This window comes from Condylura cristata, unplaced genomic scaffold (assembly GCF_000260355.1).
Source record: "Condylura cristata isolate star-nosed mole 26May11 unplaced genomic scaffold, ConCri1.0 scaffold00002, whole genome shotgun sequence".
In the NCBI taxonomy this organism is placed as follows: Eukaryota; Metazoa; Chordata; class Mammalia; order Eulipotyphla; family Talpidae; genus Condylura; species Condylura cristata.
The window spans coordinates 31,204,993-31,224,533 of NW_004567103.1; positions in this window are offsets into that span (position 1 = coordinate 31,204,993).

Sequence of the window (19,541 nt, forward strand, 5' to 3'; positions counted from 1 at the left end):
TTTTTTTTTTTTTTTTTTTGGAAAATCCCAGTGCTATAGTATTTAGTAGGAGGTCAAAATAGGTCACTGCTAATATTTATTTTTTTATCTTTTAGCATGGGCATAATAATGAGCTAAAATATACTTTGTGGTTCTCACTACCAGCATTTATTAAGTTTTAAGTAGTGGAGCTAATTAATCTTTATTCTGAAACTATCCATACTAATGTTTTATAATTGAATCAGTTTAATTTTAATGCACATTTTCCTTAAATCTTTCTAACATTTCACCTGGGAAATCCTGACACTAAAATCTTCCCATAAAAAGTAGAGGTGTTATTAATTTCTCATGTTCAGTATTCATGCCTCTCATATTTATATGCCTAGTACATCCTCAGTGGGTCTCATTTTGTAAATGTCCTCAAAATATTTGCTGACTTGTGTTTAATTGTTTTTAAGAAAGACACAACATACATTAACAAGAAGGGATACTGTAAATTGTCAAAACTGGAGGAGACCTTTACCGTGAACTTGTGCCTCCATATTCTAGCAACTTTGTGAAATGGTAGTTCTCATATTTATTTGAAAGTGTTTCATAAGAGCTCAAGACTTTCATACTTATTAAAATTATGGAACTTTCCAAGAGCAAAAATGTAAACCCAGGTGCCAAGTCTATCACTAATTGTTAATATATGTTCTGTTGATATTAAAATCCTTGCTCTCCAGGTCTCTTTGAATGCAGACTTATTTGCCACTTCATTGCTTTATTCTGTTAATCAGTGGCCATGTTTCAAGATACTTTCACATTCCAGAAGCAAGCAGAGTCATTGCTATATGTAATTTTAAATTGGTTGTCAAAGTTTTTCAAAATGCCTTGAGACTCCTTGTTTGCAAGATAATCTTTAAATGCAGCACTATTAGACAATTCAGAAGTTGCTATTAGCTGTACAATATGGTGTACTTGGTAGGAGCTACTGACCCTGACCCACTGCTCATTGGAAAAATGTCAGATGCTAAGAACACAGTGCCATTCAGTATAAAATGCAAAATGTAAGATTCTTTATACTGTCTCTTCCCAGCTATAAAAACATCAGGTCATACAAGGAGGTGCTTTGTTCTTTCATCTCAACAGGGGTGAAACATCAGTGTCCCTGAAGTACAATGTGTGCTCCTAATTGAAATGGTGTCACTTTCTCAAATGTGGTTAAGAAACTGGCTTTCACCCTTAAAATGGTTTATTTCTAAATCTCTTCTTAGATTTTTGGTTTCTTTTCATGAATAGTGTATCTTGTATAAAATCAACAGTAACTACTATAAAAATGCTCAAATTTATAGTGAATATGTAACACCTGAAAAATTAAATATAAAACTTTTGAGTCTTCAACATTTAACAGTGAGGTATGAAATGTGATGACTAAGTTAAAGAAAAGAAGCTAGTTGCTATTAAAAGACTGAGGAAGACTGGAAAAGCCAAGTCCATTCTCTTTTATTGTGTACATAGTTAAAAAAAACATTAAAAAATTAATAAATAAAAAAGGAGCACCACAAGACCATGAAAACAATAACTAAATGGAGTTTAAAATTCCATTTTCTAAAACTCCAGGACTTAAAAAAAAGTTAGACATTTAAATTCTAACAGCCACGGTGTTTGGTTCTTTTAAATAATTGCTTAGCTTGTTCTATATTCATAAATGTATCCTATTTAAAATCAGTTCGGCCATTTGCCCACAGAAATTTCATTAGGCAATTATACTTGAATACAAGTAAATGTATTATTTGGCATAGCTGCTGCTGTGACGCGACAGATTTTTTGTCTTTCTTATTTCTCCAAATCTTTGACCTGTCACGGACTACATTCGCTCTGCACTGACTGTTCAGAGATGTTTGGATAGCAAGCTGCGTTAGAAGATAAAGACAGTGCTTGCCCCCAGGAGCAAAGGGACACTATGTGTTCTGCTCCTTAGGAAAGATTCAGGGTCACTGTGCTCCCAGAACCTCTCTGTAATGCAAACCACTGTATGAGCAGCTGTCATTTGCCACTTATAAGTTACCTTGGGGAAACGAGCCCCAAATGGTCAATATTGGCTACTGCTGTTGTTATGAATAATAGACTGTAGTCTCAGACCCTGGAGTCTCATCTTCACTCACAGCAGCTGTGAAATGGTGACAAGCTGACATACTAGCTGTAAGTGGGACTAAACACAGATTCATCACATTTTTCTTTTCAATCACCATGTTTTTATTTTAGAGGCAACTGTGTCTTTAATATTTCCCCTACACGCATCTTTGTATGTACTTGCACCCTGAACCCATACATTTTTTTTGCTTTTCAGAGTCCTGAAATAAGTTCTAAGGCACCATGTCTAAAATGCTTCTGCAGCACCCTCCCTGGTGATACAACAGGTTAAAAGTTCAACATTATGAAGCTAGCTGCAGCAGTCTCAGCATGGGTTGGATCCCAGCCAGGGAGGTGACCCACATGACCCAGAAGACTTCTCCAGTATCATCTGCAGTTCCCCTCAGCAGTGTACTTTTTATTTTTAGATCTGCCTGCTGTGCTCCCCAGTCTTTTTCTGGCAAATCCTCTTACCACCCCTGTACCTCTAGCCTATACCCAGTTCTGTACGCATAGATAAATAAATCTTTAAAAATAAAATGCTTCTCCAGCCCAAATGCCCCAAAGTAGATGACTGGATTAGAAAGATGTGGTACATATATACAATGGAATATTACTCAGCAACCAAAAAAGAGAAACACATGTCTTTTGCAGCAACTTGGATGGAGCTGGAAAACATCATGCTTAGTGGGATAAGCCAGAAAGAGAAAGAAAAATACCGGATGGTTTCACTCATAGCAGGAGTATAATGAACCAGGTGAGAAAATAACAAGAATAATGAACAGCCATATACCAGAGACATTTTGTGGGGGTGGAGTGAGGAATGGGACCAAAAAGGGGGGGGGGAAGTGCACGGGATTATGGTGATGGCACACGGGTGACTTGGTGATGGGAAACCTGCGGGGATTACAATTGAGATGGAAAAAAAATGTACAAAATGATGTAAAACTAAACTGTTATAAAATTTAAAAATAAGATGGTAATACACTGATAAAGGACTGATCACAAAGATATACAAAAAACTTACAAGAGTTAAAAGTCAACAATGAGAAACTTGTACATACCAAGGATTGTTTAAAGTAAACAATCCAGTCATGAATGAAATGGGCAGAAGAACAAAAAAAAAATAAAATGCTTCTTTTGGCCCTCCCTGGTGGTGCAGCGGGTTAAAGCACAGCACTGAGAATCTAAAGCCACTTCCTCATGAGTTCGATTCCACCTGCCCCGGAGGTGACCACATGGCGCGGCAGACCTCTCCTGACCCGCCCGCTGCTCCCCTCAGCAGTGTTCGTTGATTTGCCTGTTCTGCTCCCCACTCTGTCTCTGGTGAAGCCTCTCACCACCCCTAAGCCTCTGGCCTGCATCCCAGTTCTGTATACACAAATAAATATTTAAAAATAATAATAAAATGCTTCTCCATTATTACCAGCTTGCTTGCTAGGTTGTGCGCCCTCCATTTTATCAAGAAGCAGAATTTCATCAGTCAGGAGTCGTTTTGACAACTGACCTCTCAGAGTCTTGTATTCTTTCTCTGAATTAACTGTGCTCTCTATGTTACCATCCATTTTGTCCTAAAACTCATACCCTATTCATATCATTAGTGGTAAATGCTATGCTTCCATAATTAAAATGCCATGAGTTATTTTACCATCAAATCTGTTTTTCCAATGAACTCTTACTAATATGCCAACTCTATTAACACCTCAACTCATTTGGAACCTACAATCCATCGAAACAACTATCTGTTTTTGTAAATACCCACCTCATGGCCTCCCTTCCTTATGACTTAAGTCTGATTCTACATTACCTGTGACATCATCTCTATATATCACCTCAAATATTTTTCCCCTCTCACTTCATATATGTAATATATATATAAAATATTTGTATGTACATATAATGTGTTTATGAAATTGTCATATGAATTGCTGAAGAAAAAATTTCTCCAGGCAAGATTATTTTATTGCAATATTATCTTTAACAATGAGTCAAAGAGCAGAGATCACATCAGTATATACAGGTAAGAAAGACAAAGGACTTGAGAATTTTAAGAATGGGATTGAGAAAAAAGAGTTCATTTTTGTTTGCTAATTGATCTGATCCAAAGGAAGGTAAACATTCCTCTATCTTCATAATTGAAGGTAGTTTTACAATGTGGAACAAGAAGGACCCTCAGAAGTTAAGCTTCCTAAATAATATTGCCTGGGAGATAGCTTCCAGGTCCTAAGATAGTTCCTGGCAGGTAAAACTGGAAAAAAAGCCCTGAAGAAGATACCCATATTTCAAAAGGATAGGGAAAGAATTTACTGAAGTTTTCTGAAGTAAATACTCTTAGAAAAGATAGTCCTGACTGAAGCCAAAAGTCAGGAAGAAGACTCTACATTTCAATCAAGCTGAGGTGACCTTAATTATGTTATGGCCAGGCCCAAGATTTTCTGGCACAGAAGAGGTACTCAATAAATACTTTTCTTTTTAAAAAAAATGGAACTTTAGACCCTCCCTGGTGGCACAGCGGGTTAAAGCACAGCTCCAAGAAACTAAAGCCAGTTCAGCATGAATTCGATCCCCGCCTACCCTGGAGGAGACCACATGGTGCTACAGACCTCTCCTGACCACCCGCTGCTCCCCTCAGCAGTGTACTTCAAGGATCTGCCTGTTCTGCTCCCCACTCTGTCCCTGGTGAATCCTCTCACCCTCCGCATCTCTGGCCTGTACCCCAGTTCTGTATGAATAAATAAATTAAAAAAAAAATAGAACTTTAAAATAGAAAAGGAGACATTACTTCAGTATTTTGAAACCAATCCATGAGCAACACTCTGGTCTTACTTTCTAGTGATCCCATAACTTCAACTTAAGATGTTACTACTCACCCACAAAAGACTTTCCTATTTTCATAATCTGTGGACCAGCTCACTCTCCAGCTCTACTCTTGCCATTTCCTACCCATCTACTATGCAGCCTCTAATGTGATCATTCTTTAATCAGATTACTTTGTCCCACCCGCCAATATCAGTTTCCACTTATACTAGGCTATTTTTTTTTTCTTCCAGAACTTGAAGGATAAAGTCAAACCACCCTTCTATGAAACATTAGACCTTTCTTCATGCAATCCTAGCTCTACCAGCAGACAGCACTTTTGACATTATTTGCACTAGAGAGCTGATGTTTTGATCTGTAAGAAAGAACCCAGGAGTCTCACTTAATCCTGGGTGAGCATAACTACTCTTATCTCTATTTTCACAACCTTTTTGTACTTTCAGACATTTAGAACTGCTGATGGCCCTTCCTCTTCAGGATATCACCAAGGAAACTTTCATGTTCCCCTTCTAATCACTCAATGGATCCTGAGTTTATTGACTTTCCATACTATCCTACCAAGCATTTACTTTAATTACTAGGTTAAAATATAGTAAATTCTCTTGTTCACATCTATTAGCTTATCTGTAGAAGTTACTTTACTATCAATTACAGGTGAAGGAATTCATTCGTCTTTATGCTCAGAATTTAACAGAAAAAAAAATGGAAGCATATGGGATTTAGAAACAAAGCAGAAGTGGACAAGAATCACAAATTTTGAAATATTGGCAAAATTAATTGATTTCTCAACCTCAATGTCCATATTTGTAAAATAGGTATTATAAAATTTGTCCCATAGGTTTTTGATGATGATAAATTGAGGCAACACACTTAAGACAAAGGCAAATTACACAATGCCTGATGTGGAGTGACCACAATATATACATTTTTAATGAAAGTCAGCTGAAGGCTTCCAATTGTTTAAGCCAGAGCTCAGTTATCAGTGTTATATTGTAAATGGATATACACAGAGTATGCTAAACTCATTCACTTTCAAAACTCAAAAGGAATAGGATAGCCTGTATTTATTATACTTTCACCAAAAAGATTCCTCACAGATTATATTTCAAAGATTATGTTAAAATTAGAATTAGCGTAAAAATCCAACAATACAGCCATTTCTTTTAAAAAGCATTCATTTCACACTGTTGACAGTACAACAAAATACCTTTGAGTATTTGGATATCTACTGAAAAATTCAATCCTGTGTAAAATCTCAGATTCATAAATTGCACTACAAGAAGTCAAACCCTGACTTTTTCATTTATTCTAGTGGAAAATAAAACATTCCTGATCTAAAAAATCAAGTGAACTTAATTGTTGAATGTCATTTATTTTCAGTAATTTATATTAAGTTTCTCAGATGTTTTATTTACATGTGCACTTTGCCAGAATACTGATTATTTATACAGTAAGTCTGTTTTATATGAAATTAACTAAAAGATATCTCTTAATAAGGTATTTACTCAGATTTATTAAATCATTCTTCTATAATTTAAGGTTTAGAGTCTGGGAAAATAGGAAGAAAATGTGGATGTTCAAGTGATACAAAACTATTTGAAATTAAGATCTGGCAATACATGTTCAAAAGGTTTGGTGAGTTAAAAAAATCATGTTCCTCAATATATTAAAAATCAAACATTATTAACTTGAGTTACAGCTGAAGCAATAATATAAATCAAAATGCACTTTATTGTATGCTTAGTCTTATGTTTTCATAATTATGGGAATTAAGCAGAATGTTGTTGGTTTCTTAACTTCTTGTCAGTATACCCAATGACATGAATGTGACAAGGTCCCCATGTTCTTCTTGCTTCAGTATTTAAAATTTACTTTATGAAGCTCAATGAAAATTACTCCATAATCAATTATTATTCTCAGGAAAATAATTATATGTGTCCATGAAATGAATTACTTTAAATAGAAATGAAAAGTTAAAAGCATAAATTTATTTATTTCCAACTAAGTTACACTGAATGCAGGAAAAAAAAACTTTAATTCATAGAGGAGTAATTTTCTGCAACACAATAATTAAAATATGTTTGGAAGAAAATTCTTATCAATCTGATAATGATTATCATTGCAATAAGAAATTAAAATACCTGAGAGGAACTATTAAAATAACTCCAAGAGAAACATACTAAGAAGGTTCGATGTATATATAATATTCCTGAATATTTCCATCCCTGATGACTTTCTTCATTATTGTTCACTAATGTACACATATGTATTTTAGCTAATCACATTCTGGAAGTTAAAAAAGATCAGTATTTCTGCCAATAGTCTCATTGAAAATTTGGCACTATCAGTGATGTTATCAGAGTAATTAGGAAACAGCAGTAACTAGCATTACCATACAAATCTGTTTTGGCTTTATCTTTAAGCTTGAAATGCAAATGGCTAACATAACTCATTATAGATAACTTTGGGGTATTAATGTTATATTTAGCATGATGCAGGCACTCACATAAAATATACTGTTGGAAATATTTTGCTTTACCAACATTTTTTTTTCTTTAATAAAGCAATAGGTAAATAACTTAATTTCATGACTTTGTCAGAAAAAATTTTGAATGTACTGGGTTCTGTTTTCTATGAGCTACCCTGAATTTTGGTATATGATATTTTATTGCCATATTTCACTAGCATGAAAATGAAGAACTAATTAATTAAAACTTTGTATCCTCAAAATTAAAGCTATAATATATCTAAATTTGACAAAAGTTTAGCTAGTTTCATTGGCTCAAGAGAATCATGAGTGAGTAGAAAAGTAACTAAGACACTAACGCTTTGTCTTTCTACATAATTGTCTTTTAGATTCTGCAATTTCATAGCTATGAAAATTTAGAACATCTTTAGAAATTGATAGTTATTTTTGGCTTTATTATACAATAACTTCACATATTTAACTTGTACCATCTGATAAAATTGTGCATATGTACAATATCATAACACTCAAAATATTGAACACATCTGTAACTGTTAATGATCTCATACTATTTTGTAATCTCTCCACCTTCCTACCTCCCACTATTTCTCCAGGCAACCATGAAGTTGCTTTGTGCTATTATAAATTAATTTATATTTTCTAATATTTTATTAAACCGCACTCATACAATATGTACACTTTCATCTGGATTCTTTCACAGTACAAGAATATTTCTATATGTGTCCATGTATTTTAATCTGTTTGATTTATTGATTTTTTTTATTGCTGATTAATATTTCAACCTCTGTATGTATCACAGATTGGTTGTCCACTTATTTGTTTATGGGCATTTAGGTTGTATCCAGTTTGGGAGTATTACAAATAAAGACTTGTAAACATTCATGTACTTCTTACTACAGAAATACATTTGCATTTCCCTTGCAGAAATCTTGTTGGCTATATTAACTTAAGTATCAAGATAAATAAACAAAATCAGTTGCATTTCTGTAATTTCTATTTAATGTCAATGAGAAATCAGAAAGTAAATCTAAAAAAATACTATTTACAATAAAATATTCAGGACTAAACCTAATAAATAATGTGCAGGAACTCAACTATACATTTTCAAGTTTAAAATGTTGTTAAAAAAAATTAAAGGTAAACAGAGATACACTGTGTATGACTCTATAAATATTTACTATTACTATGGTACTTCCAAACTGGCTACTAAATTCAACAGAATTCCACTTAAAATTGTCAGTAGACATTTGAATATAATTATCAATGGATAATGAGGTGATAAATGCATACAGTGGAGTATTATCCAGCCTTAGAAAAGAAGGAAAACTTCAGTGTGTGACAACATAGATAAGCCTTGCAGAATTATGCTAAATGACATCAATCAGTCAGTAAAGTTCAAATAATTCATATCCCCTGATATGAGGTTTCCAAAATTGTCAAATTCAAAGAGCTGTGTAGTGGCCAGTGTTTAGAAGAGCCATAAAGTTTCAGTTAAGAAAGTTAAGTAAGTTCTAGGTATCTGTTTTACAAAATCATACTTGGAATTAGAAACTGCTTTGCACAATTAAAAAATTTAAGAGGGTGGTGCCTCATTAATGCAATCCAGAGTATTATAACATGTCCTGGCTCTTAACATTATGTCAATGAAGACCAAATCGCCAGTAATTTTGAGAAGGTCACATAATGCTATATTCTCACACTTAGCAACTCAAGCCCTTAAATCTATAATAGCAAGCAAATAAACAAGAGAGCTGATGAAGGCATTCATAGGAGGTGTGATATCCCAAAAATTCAGGCAATAGAGGATTTTTATCTTTCTGCTCTGACATAATTAATTTTTGAAGTTTCAGTGCGGGTTGTTTTTTTAGTCACACTTGGCTCCTATATCTTTGATAATGATACCAGCAGAAAAAAAAGCCACTATGTTTAAATATACTTTTTATAGCATATTCCCCTGTGATTTCAGCCTTTATCTCATTAAAGCTTCCTGCAAGTACTTCATAACGCAGTACTTTTTCTTACATCAAAGATTTGCCACTGGGTATAGTCAAGCTCGGTAAATGTTGGACCAAAAGAGAAAGGGTTTACTCCAACTTGTAACTGCCCATAATGTCCTGATACATTACACCAAATTTGAAGAATGTTCTCCAATCTAGTACTTATAAAATCTCCCTTTATGAATCTATTATGCATTATACAAGGTGTTCGCTGAATTCTTATTTCACAAACACAAATGACATTTTTTCCTATTTCAGTCTTCATAATCTGTCTTGTTCTCCCATCATCTCTATTCTCTAGTATGTCTTCTTTTGGAAGTAAGAAGTCAGGAAACTCACATTTATTATATAGCACAAGTATTATGCTAGTTACTTTAAATCAACAACATTAATCTGAATCCCAGATTTACAATTAGAACTTCTACCACGAATGAAAAAGGAAAAAGTTATCAGACCAGTAGGTTTAATTTTTATGATTTTTTTGGTATGTAATTTTATGGTCCACCCATTTACCTCCATGCTTAAGGTGGATTAAGACAATATTTGTGGCTAAATTGGCTACTGTTTAATATATTTGAAAAAATATATATATTCAACTTAGTCCAAAATGGTTACAATAGTACTCAAAGAGTTAAATGAGAGAAGTAAAAAGGTAACCCAAGCTGAAACAGGTAAAGGATTTTGTCAATATTTTTTCTGTATTTGTAGCAATATGGAAGTTATTAATAAAATGTAGACTAACTTATGACACTATAGTGTGATAACCTGAGGCCACAAACTACAAAAGTTTCCTATCCATACAGTCTCCAGAAAAATGCTATTTCTGCTAAAATTTGAAAACATCTAGTAAACATTACTTTTGAACAGAAGGTTCAGATTGAAATCTAGTAAGTATGTAAAAATGGTTACGACTTTATTATTGTCTAATGATTTTATTATGATTATAAATTTCAAGATGTTAACAGCAAATATTTTGTTAACTTTATGATAAGTAAAATATTTTTTTTTCTTGATAGGCAGAATATTTCCGTTTCTGAGGCCCATAAAGGAAAAAAAATTCTCTCCTTCACAAATATAGAAGAGAAGCTGATAAAACTAGTCTCTCTGGTTACATAGATGCCTCTTTTCTAGAATTTATCTAGGCAAACACAATGGTATTTATTCAAATACTTTAACCTCTTGATAAGCAAGTGCTATGTAAATGCAAATATTACTATGGTTGTCATTTCTCTCAGAACTCTAGGCACAGTCTCCTTAGTAACATAATTAAAATTTGCATAGTCTTATTAAATGACACTATTTGAGGGCAGTCATTTGGTTGCTCTGAAAATAGAACTTTGTTTTCAGAAATGGTTTATGTATCCCCAAGGCTTCAAAAGGAAAATGTGAAGGGACTGTTGCAGGAACTCTGCCTACAATTCCCTTGTGTCAGTTTAGTTTTGCAAAGCATATTGTAAAATTGTGGAACATTTGGTAATTGGAAATCAAGGATCTTAGGTCAAGACAAAAGGACCCAAGAGGACTGAATTCCATAAACTCTTCATGAGTGAGTTAAAAATATCTGCTGGTCAAGTGGGGCTACTTAGTAGCCAAAGACAGTGAAAAGCAAATTCAGTGAGTTTCAGCCATTTACTTGGGACCAGAGATGACAAAATTTACAGTATTTCTTTTTAAATAAATAAATACCTGTTAAAAATTGATACTTGACTTGTGAGTAAAATGAAGACAACAAAGAGGTTAAGTGAGCTCAGTGATAAATAAACATATTTTCAAGGTGACTTCCAAAGGCAAACTTATTGGGAAAACTTGTTCATTAGACTAAACTGAAGGGTCATTGTGGGTCACCTAGAAAGCAAAAAAGATGCACTGATATAAAGGTGGTAAATATGGTGTCCTTTTACATTTATAAAGAATGAAAACAACTTTACCTATAACCAAGAAAAATATAGTTTAGTAAAATGGTACTCCCCAATGTATTCACTTATTGCAAAGTGGAAAAGCACCATTTCACATACAAAGAAAAAGTAAGCTTTGCTAATGCTTCAAAAACCTTCAGCAAGAGTAGAAAGAAAGGAAACAGAAAAGTTCTGTATGGTACGCTGAGAGTTCCTCTGAGTTTCACAAAGCAGGAGGTGTGTATATTATAGCTCGCCTGATAATTTAGGCAAGTATGTAGACACCAGTATATATACAATAATATTACATTTCATATTTTCACTTGAGTACAATCTAGCTGAATCCAAAAAACAAGATATATGGAGTTATTTTAATGGAATAAAGAAATGGGAGGAGAAAACCTACAATTTAGAAAAGGGATTAAATAGTAAGATGTACAAGGATTTGCAGTGTGAAAACAGCCCCACAAAAGGATAAGATTACCATGAATCTGATCTTTAACAACTGTGGTAATTCCACATTTAAGTAAACATAGGGTATTCCCAGTCTTGTAATGCGCAGTGTTGTTTAATTGGTAAGGTATTTGTGTGTACTGTAATTTGAAAAATTAGAACTATTCAATGCAGAGCTAGATTTATATGACACTCTGCTTAGCGAATATTTGAAAGGAATGTAGGGACCCTCCACCACTGTCCAACCCCAACTCTGCCAGATAGTTATTACTGAACTACTCAGTGTGGCAATGAGAGAATAATAAACTTGGCTAGCTTAGAAAGCATCAAAAGCTTGTTCCTCACCATTTGAAGTGTGAAGTGTGGTGTGATGATTTCCTATCAGAAAATCATTGATCTTCCTGGTGGTACAAGGGGTTAAAAGGCAGAACTAAAGGGCAGCACAACGAAGTTACCTGCAGCCACTGCCGCCTGAGTTTCATCTCCAGCCAGGGAGCTGACCCACTTGATGTAACTGGCCTCACCTGTCTCACCAATTGCTCCCCTCAGCAGTATATTTCAGTCTATCTGCTTGTTCTACTCACCACTCTGTCTTTTGTGAATACTTTCACCACCCCCATACGGTTGGCCTACATCCCAGTTCTTGTATACATAAATAAAAATAAATATTAAAAAAATCTTAAATAAAATAATTCAATGCAATAATTAGTTAATGACCATCTATTTTTTTGCCTACTTTTCTCTTAAAATCTCTGGGAAAATAAAATATTTCTCAAAAGTTAAAAATCTTGGAGAAATGAAAAAATAGTGAATTAATCTCAAGATTTAAGCAAATATATGCTTTTCACAACATCTTTAAAATTGATCAATCTTTAGATTTGTCAACACAAATTTTTTCAAGTTTATTCTACTTTTTAAATACTAATAGTTCAATCATATATTATTCCAAAAAGTGTAAACATTTCAGTCTCCAGTAAAATAACCTTAAATTCCAATAGAATATCATAGTTGATAAAAGATATGCTATAACTATTTTTTATGCAAAGTTCTTTGTGATTGAAACCATCAAATACAGGTTTATGGTATTAAAATCATTGGAAGGATGAAAAAAGTAGACCGGTTTGCTTTGCTTTAGGGACCATTTGGATTTTTTGACAGGTTAATAAGAAAAACTTCATTTCACCATCTGGAGCAAAGGCCAGTTTTGGTAAATAAAAGTATTTAGAGTATATATATGCCTATATTGTAGGCATTTTCTATGTGGTTTAGTTGTGGTAGAGACCAAGAGGTCAACAAAATCCATACTGCAATATGGATTTTGTCCATACTGCAATATGGATTGTCTCAGACCCTTGCTGAATTAAAATTTTGATAAATCATCCAGAGTGTTCCCTAAGTTCCATTATCACACATGTTATGGACATTCTTGATATTTTCAAAGTCAAAGCCTAAATATTCTATTTTAAAATAATTCAATAGTAAATTACATGCCTTATTTACATACTTCTACATAACTTAACAAATCAGAAGCAGGGAAGTGGTAAGGAATTAGTGGGGTGAGTGAAATCTGGTATCTTTAATGAATGTAAGTTTGCTTTATATAATCAGTGTGTAACTGGTGCTCAAAAGATGTGTTTCCACTTTTGTTCTGGTTTCCTTTTATATTAAGCATATGAAATTTTGTGGTTACATTACCCCTAAACCATTTATTCATTAAAAAAATAAATAAATGAATGGAAAGAGCAATATTAGTGTTCTTTTTTTTAGACAGGTATATTCACACTCAAATTAAGTAAACTTAAGTGTCGAAGTTCCATACAAATATGCAGAAACTGCTGTCTATTTCTAGTAACAATAAGTGTATTATAAACATTTGCATCATATGTGCAGAAGCATTTCCATTGAAAGATAAATAAAACCTATTAAGTAGATCTGTGGCCCATTCCAAACTCAGAGCAGAATATAAGGCCATTTCGGACTATTAGGTTTATTACCTTTTATTGAACAAAGTGAGATTTGCTGCCTCTCACAATATCGGTAATTACCTGCCAAGTTATTAACAGCTAGAAGTAGGTGTCTCCAAAAATTATAAAAATAATGAATTTTGATTATATTTTTAATAAAATGTCTACTTATACAGAAATGTAAGAATTTATTATTAATCCTGTCTTCATCATCCACTCTTATCTCATGCTCAGTATGAAAGCTTTGTTTATTGCCAGACTTGTTTCTACTGCTTATGGATTGAGGAAAGTAAAGCGGGCTTGCTGATTTCAACTTCTTGTCCTCTATCTTCATGTCTAATTACATATTCCCAATCTGGGATTGAGTCTCTATATAGGTGAAATGCAGTAATGCATCCAATACTTACTGTTATCCATGGTAATGAATTTCAATATAGGCATTGATAAATAGGTGAACATAAAGATAGATATAGATTATGATGTGCTCTATCATCCGGTGCCAGCTTTGGGTTCTGGCACATCTTGGTCTGCTTATACTTATCACTTCTACCATGAATCATGATCTAAATGACAATGAGTCAAATGTTTAAGATCCAATGACTTCAATGTAGCTTAAAATAATTAATTCAAGTTTGACCTACCCTAAGTGAGAACTATACTTTTCTGTAAGTCAATTTTTAAAGGTTTAAATTTAGTCTCACTTTCCCATCCATACATATATTTATTTGGGTAACAATGGGTAGCCTAAGATGAAAGATACATCAAAGATAAGAAAGTAAATAGATTTTTGGTGATCTGATGTTCCTATTCGGCTATAAACCTTGTTCATATAACTGACTACTATATTAAGGTGGTATACTTTAAGTAACATTACAAATCAAAATGTAAGAATAAATGGATTTAATGGTCTGGAAAGAACAATGATACCATGCCTGGAACAAAATAGGCTGCCTAATAAAGCATTATATTAAAACCCAATACCCATGTTCTGAAATTTTTTCTTTATATATGTTATAGCTAAAGAAATCATGTTAATGCTTCTAAATAGAAAACAACTTTCTACTAGTATGGAAATTTATCCTGATTGCAAATCTAGTGTGAAAAAAGAAATTTGTGTATAGACCAGATAAAGTAAAACCCTATTTAGGTCGTGAAAATTATCATTATAATTCAAGTGCAATCAATTCTATAGATCAGAAACAGAAAATACTTGATGATTTCACTCCTGTGTGTTATAATGAGAAACAATCAAATAAACCAAATATAATCCTTAGATTGAAGACAAAATGGTAGTTACCAGAGGAGCCCTGTTGGGGGGTGGGAAGAACAAGGAAGGGGAGTCAGTTGGTTGTTGGTGGAGTGTCAGAAATTTGGTGGTGAGCATGGTATCATATACTTCTTAGAGATGTGAATCTGTACTTCTAAAACTGTTATAATGTTGTAAAGCAACATCAATTAAACAATAAATAAATTCAAATGCAGTGGGAACATTTCAAAACCCTAGAGGGTTAAGTATATTCAGGCTTATAACCCTTCACAGTTTATTAGAGGTGAAACACTGCCTTAAAAGGATTCCCTTGTCTTTTCAATAAAACAGAGAATGCTTTTTGTTTTAGCATAAGTTCAAACAAACTTCCTGCTGAGTTTAGTTTTAAAAAAGTAAGATGTGCAAAATGAACAAAAATGTAAATAGATTTATAAAAATAAGTAAGTTTAAAAAACAAGATAGAGAGAGCATCATCTCTCAATATGGCAAAGGACATATATGACCAGCCCACAATAACCACTACATTACAGCACAAGGCTTAGGGGAATGGGCTGGCTCGCCTGGAGTCCTCACCCTCAGGCTTACAAAAATGTAGAATGAGACCCAAAGGGTGGCACGCATAAAAGGTTAATAAGAGGCTTATTTACAAGGGAAATAAAAAGAGGAGGCATACAGAGAAAGAGCAAGAGAGAGATTAATAGGTCACTTCCTACCAAAAATGCTGCCTGAGTCCAAACTGGTGCAAGCTGAAGGAAGGCAAAGCTGAGCGCCCTGCAGCCCACCTGTCCTGACTCCTATCAAGTGCAGCTCCTTAAACACACCCTTCTTCCTAGCAACAACCTTCCACTATAGAAGGTCAGGGTTAGGGCAGATAACGTGGCCTGAAGGTGGTTGGACTTCTAGAGCCTGTAATCTCTTAAGGAGGTGGGGGTGGAGTCCATTCAGGGCATAACTATTCTCTCAGCAATTCAGACTCAATGGTGAAAAGCTGAAAGCTTTTCCTCTAACAAGACAAAAAATATCTACACCCAATTAATAGTACCTGATATTGTTTGGGAAATACTAGCATGAACAATTAGAATAGACCTATTCCCAAAGACATCAGGATAAAGGTACTAGAAATAATAAGTGACTTTAAAAATACAATTTAAAATAATTAAATAGTGGGATGTACTTCCCCCAAATAATAGAACAAATTTTTTTCTAAAGAATCTAGTCATATATTTTATTTCTACTAAAATTATTATGGTAATACTTTTGATGAATGTTTCTACTTTCTGGTAATGAAGTATACTAGAAGTGATATATACACTAAGAAGACGCCTTGGAAATAAAGCATGCAACGTACAAACTGAAATGTCTCAGAACTTTCTGATTTATATAATTGGTGACAAATGATACTATATGTAGCTCATTATTTGTGAGACTTATAACAGGACTTTACAAAGGTGCATATTACTTCATAAAAAATAGGCTCCAATCTCATTTATCTAGCCCATAAATAATTAAAATTCCTATACTCCAAATTGGATTACTTTGATACAAATGCTTACTGTTTCCATTACTGCTCATATTACCTAAATATTATGCTCAATCAAAATGTGTTAGACTTTTTCAATGGTTTTTGTAAACAATACTATGCACCTATGCACTGGCATGGAATTTTTATAAAGAAATCAATATTTCTGTTCTCAGGGGAAACCATACTATAATGGAATCCCAACTAATAAAGCTTTTCCAAAACAATAATCAGTAAGCTTTCCATATATCCCAAATCACAGTTACAAAAGCGTGCCTCACTTGTAGAATTAGAAAATCCCAAGCCAAATTCCTTGCACAGAGGTATAAAAATACATAAAGGGAGCACAGGGAAGAAATGACTTGATATCCATGCAGATATTCAATATGAAAAAAATTAATCTTGCCATTTCAGTGATTCTGCATATGAATTAAATGTGCTTATGTTTGCTAAAACAGTCAAACCAACCCAGACAAAGGAAGAGAGATCAGGGAAGAAAGATGAGGACTTTATATTTTCATACCTTTAATGAAATTTTCTTCCTAATTTTTGAATAAAGGCCTGTATTTTTATTTGCACTAGGTGTTGCAAATGACTCGTTAATCTGGCTGTTGGAAGGAACTCCAATAGGAGAAGAGGAAGAAAGCAGGATTGAGCCCAGGTGGTATCTATGATATTGCTGCAACAAAAGCCACTATCAACTCAACAGGAAGCCCTCAGGCTGGTGTAGGCCTCAGTGGCTCCCAGCTGGGGTGAAAGATTGTTCTTTATCCCCTCAATCTGCCAGTAATCAAAGAAGGCTGCCCTGGGGAAGGTGAGGCTCTCTAGATCTGGGAACTCCCAGGGCTGAACTCAGCTGCAAGCCGTAGATGACAACCTTCACACAGCTGGAGAAGTGGTGCCTCCATCCTGAAGGAAGATCTGGGCAGAGCTGCACAGCACTGAGATCGATAAATAAGGGCGTTTGTAGCTTATGAGAGAATTAGTAATAGGTACCTTCCCAGTTTCAAGTGGCTATTGTTGTCCTTCTGTATTATCTTTATGAGAGCCTGCTGACAAAGATTGTTTCCACATTGCAAAGGAGCAGCCAACTAAGAGAAAGGAGGAAGTGCCTGACCCCTGGCAGCTTGATATCCCAAAGAGTAAGTCTCCTAATTCAAAGTTTATTGAACATAATAGAATCTGGAAGTATTCATATATGGCATCCTTGAAGTGGACTCAGGCTAAAGAGCCTGAAGAAAGCACCATTGGCTAGGAGAGAAACTGTTTTGTATTGGTCTGTTTTGCTTTGTGCTTTTATCCTAAATTAATTTTATCCTGAATTAAGGTGATCAAAACTTCCACATCATCACATGGGCTCTGCTTCATGAAAGCTAAAGCTTTGCCATTGCTAGGCGATCATTTCAATATGCTACAAAAAAAAAAAACTTGCAGATGTGACTGTGTTCAAAAAAGAAACCATGAAGCAGGAGCCTACTGTGACTACTCATCCCACAGTGACTTTTTCTATGGGAATGCTTGCCTCCCAGAATCAATTTGCCCAGTTTTCAAAGAATGTTTTAAAATAATTTGTTAATTTTTTAATGAGAACACTTGAAGAATATAGGTCATCTACAGACATGTTCAAATGCTTTCCACTTCTCCTAGTGTAATGTTAATCTTGATTTACTTTTTTATGACTTTCCATCAAGATTATAGTGGTTTAGTTCCTGGGAAGAATAAGGGACATTCTGGGACCCCCCCCCAAACCTGTTTGTTCTACAAGGGTTTTGCCAGCCACCTTATGAAGATAAGGCATACTCTTAATGCATGAGATCCTGCATACAATTAGTATGCAATAGAGAGAAAAGAAAGAATATAGTTAAAACAGTTTTCTCATGAAACACCCAAAGTTATCTATCCAATTGTGGGTAAATATCCAGCCAAACAAGCATGGCTCAAAGCAGGGTTACTGAGACCCAAAAGTTTGCCACAGTCTAAAGCACCTTCTGGTAGAAGAACCACAGAAAAGGACAGAAGTGGCCAGGCAAGAGCCAGGCCCTTCCCATGCCCCCCAAGTATAAGACCAAGGCCAAGAAGCAAGCACAACTTCTTCACATGTCTCTGTTCCATATGCCTCCTTTAGGCTACTAATCCTTGTTGGCTTTTTCTTCCTGCTCAACTTCCCCTTTCCTTGGGTGGGCCTGTGAACCTTGAAATTCCTTTCTGTGGGTATCACACTGTTACAGTCTATTTCCTATAAACAAAACCAGCATGCTAGTGAGTAGCTGAGAATTTCAGCCAAATGGGTGACAAAAGTGGGAAGAGGAACCTGTTCATTCTAATGAGCACAAGAGAGCTTGTAACCTCCCTACACAGCTGAGTCAAGGCCCAGCAGTAGAATCCTATGCATAACTGTGTCTGTCTGCCCCACATCCTGTTCCATTACAGGATCCGTTTTCTGGTTGTGAAATCTGTGCAGTCACTGAGGGCGCTCCACTTAGATGATTCCACTAAAATGACATGAAAATATGTCTTTGAACACATTTTAAACAACCCCAGATGATGTTTAATGTTCTGATATCACTTTCATGATACGTTAATACTTTTTTTCTCAAAAAAAAGAAGTCCCATATTTTTACTTTTCATGAAGTCTACAAATTTTGTGGCTGTTGCTGCTCACCTTCTAAAATCTCAGATAAATTCAGAGTCAAGAGAATAATCTTCCAGAAGTTTTGACAACCAGAAACAGTATAGCAACCTCCCACCAAAGATAAAATACTTTGTTTTGTCCCGACTTCTGTGACCTGCTGCAAGGAAGAAAGACGGGAGGCAGAAAGGCCAAGCAAGTAAAGTTTATTGCTCGTGGGCAGCAGCTGATTCAGAGTCCCTAGGATGGGGTCTGCAGCTACTGACAATGTTATAGGGGAAAATGGACTCATATAGATTCTAGGTTCAGATTCCAAAGGGGTGACTCATCGCTGTGCCCCTGATGTGAGGCCCAGTTCATCCCACCAGTATCTCCTGGATGCTAGGCCCAGTTAATAATCACCCTTGGATGCAAGGCC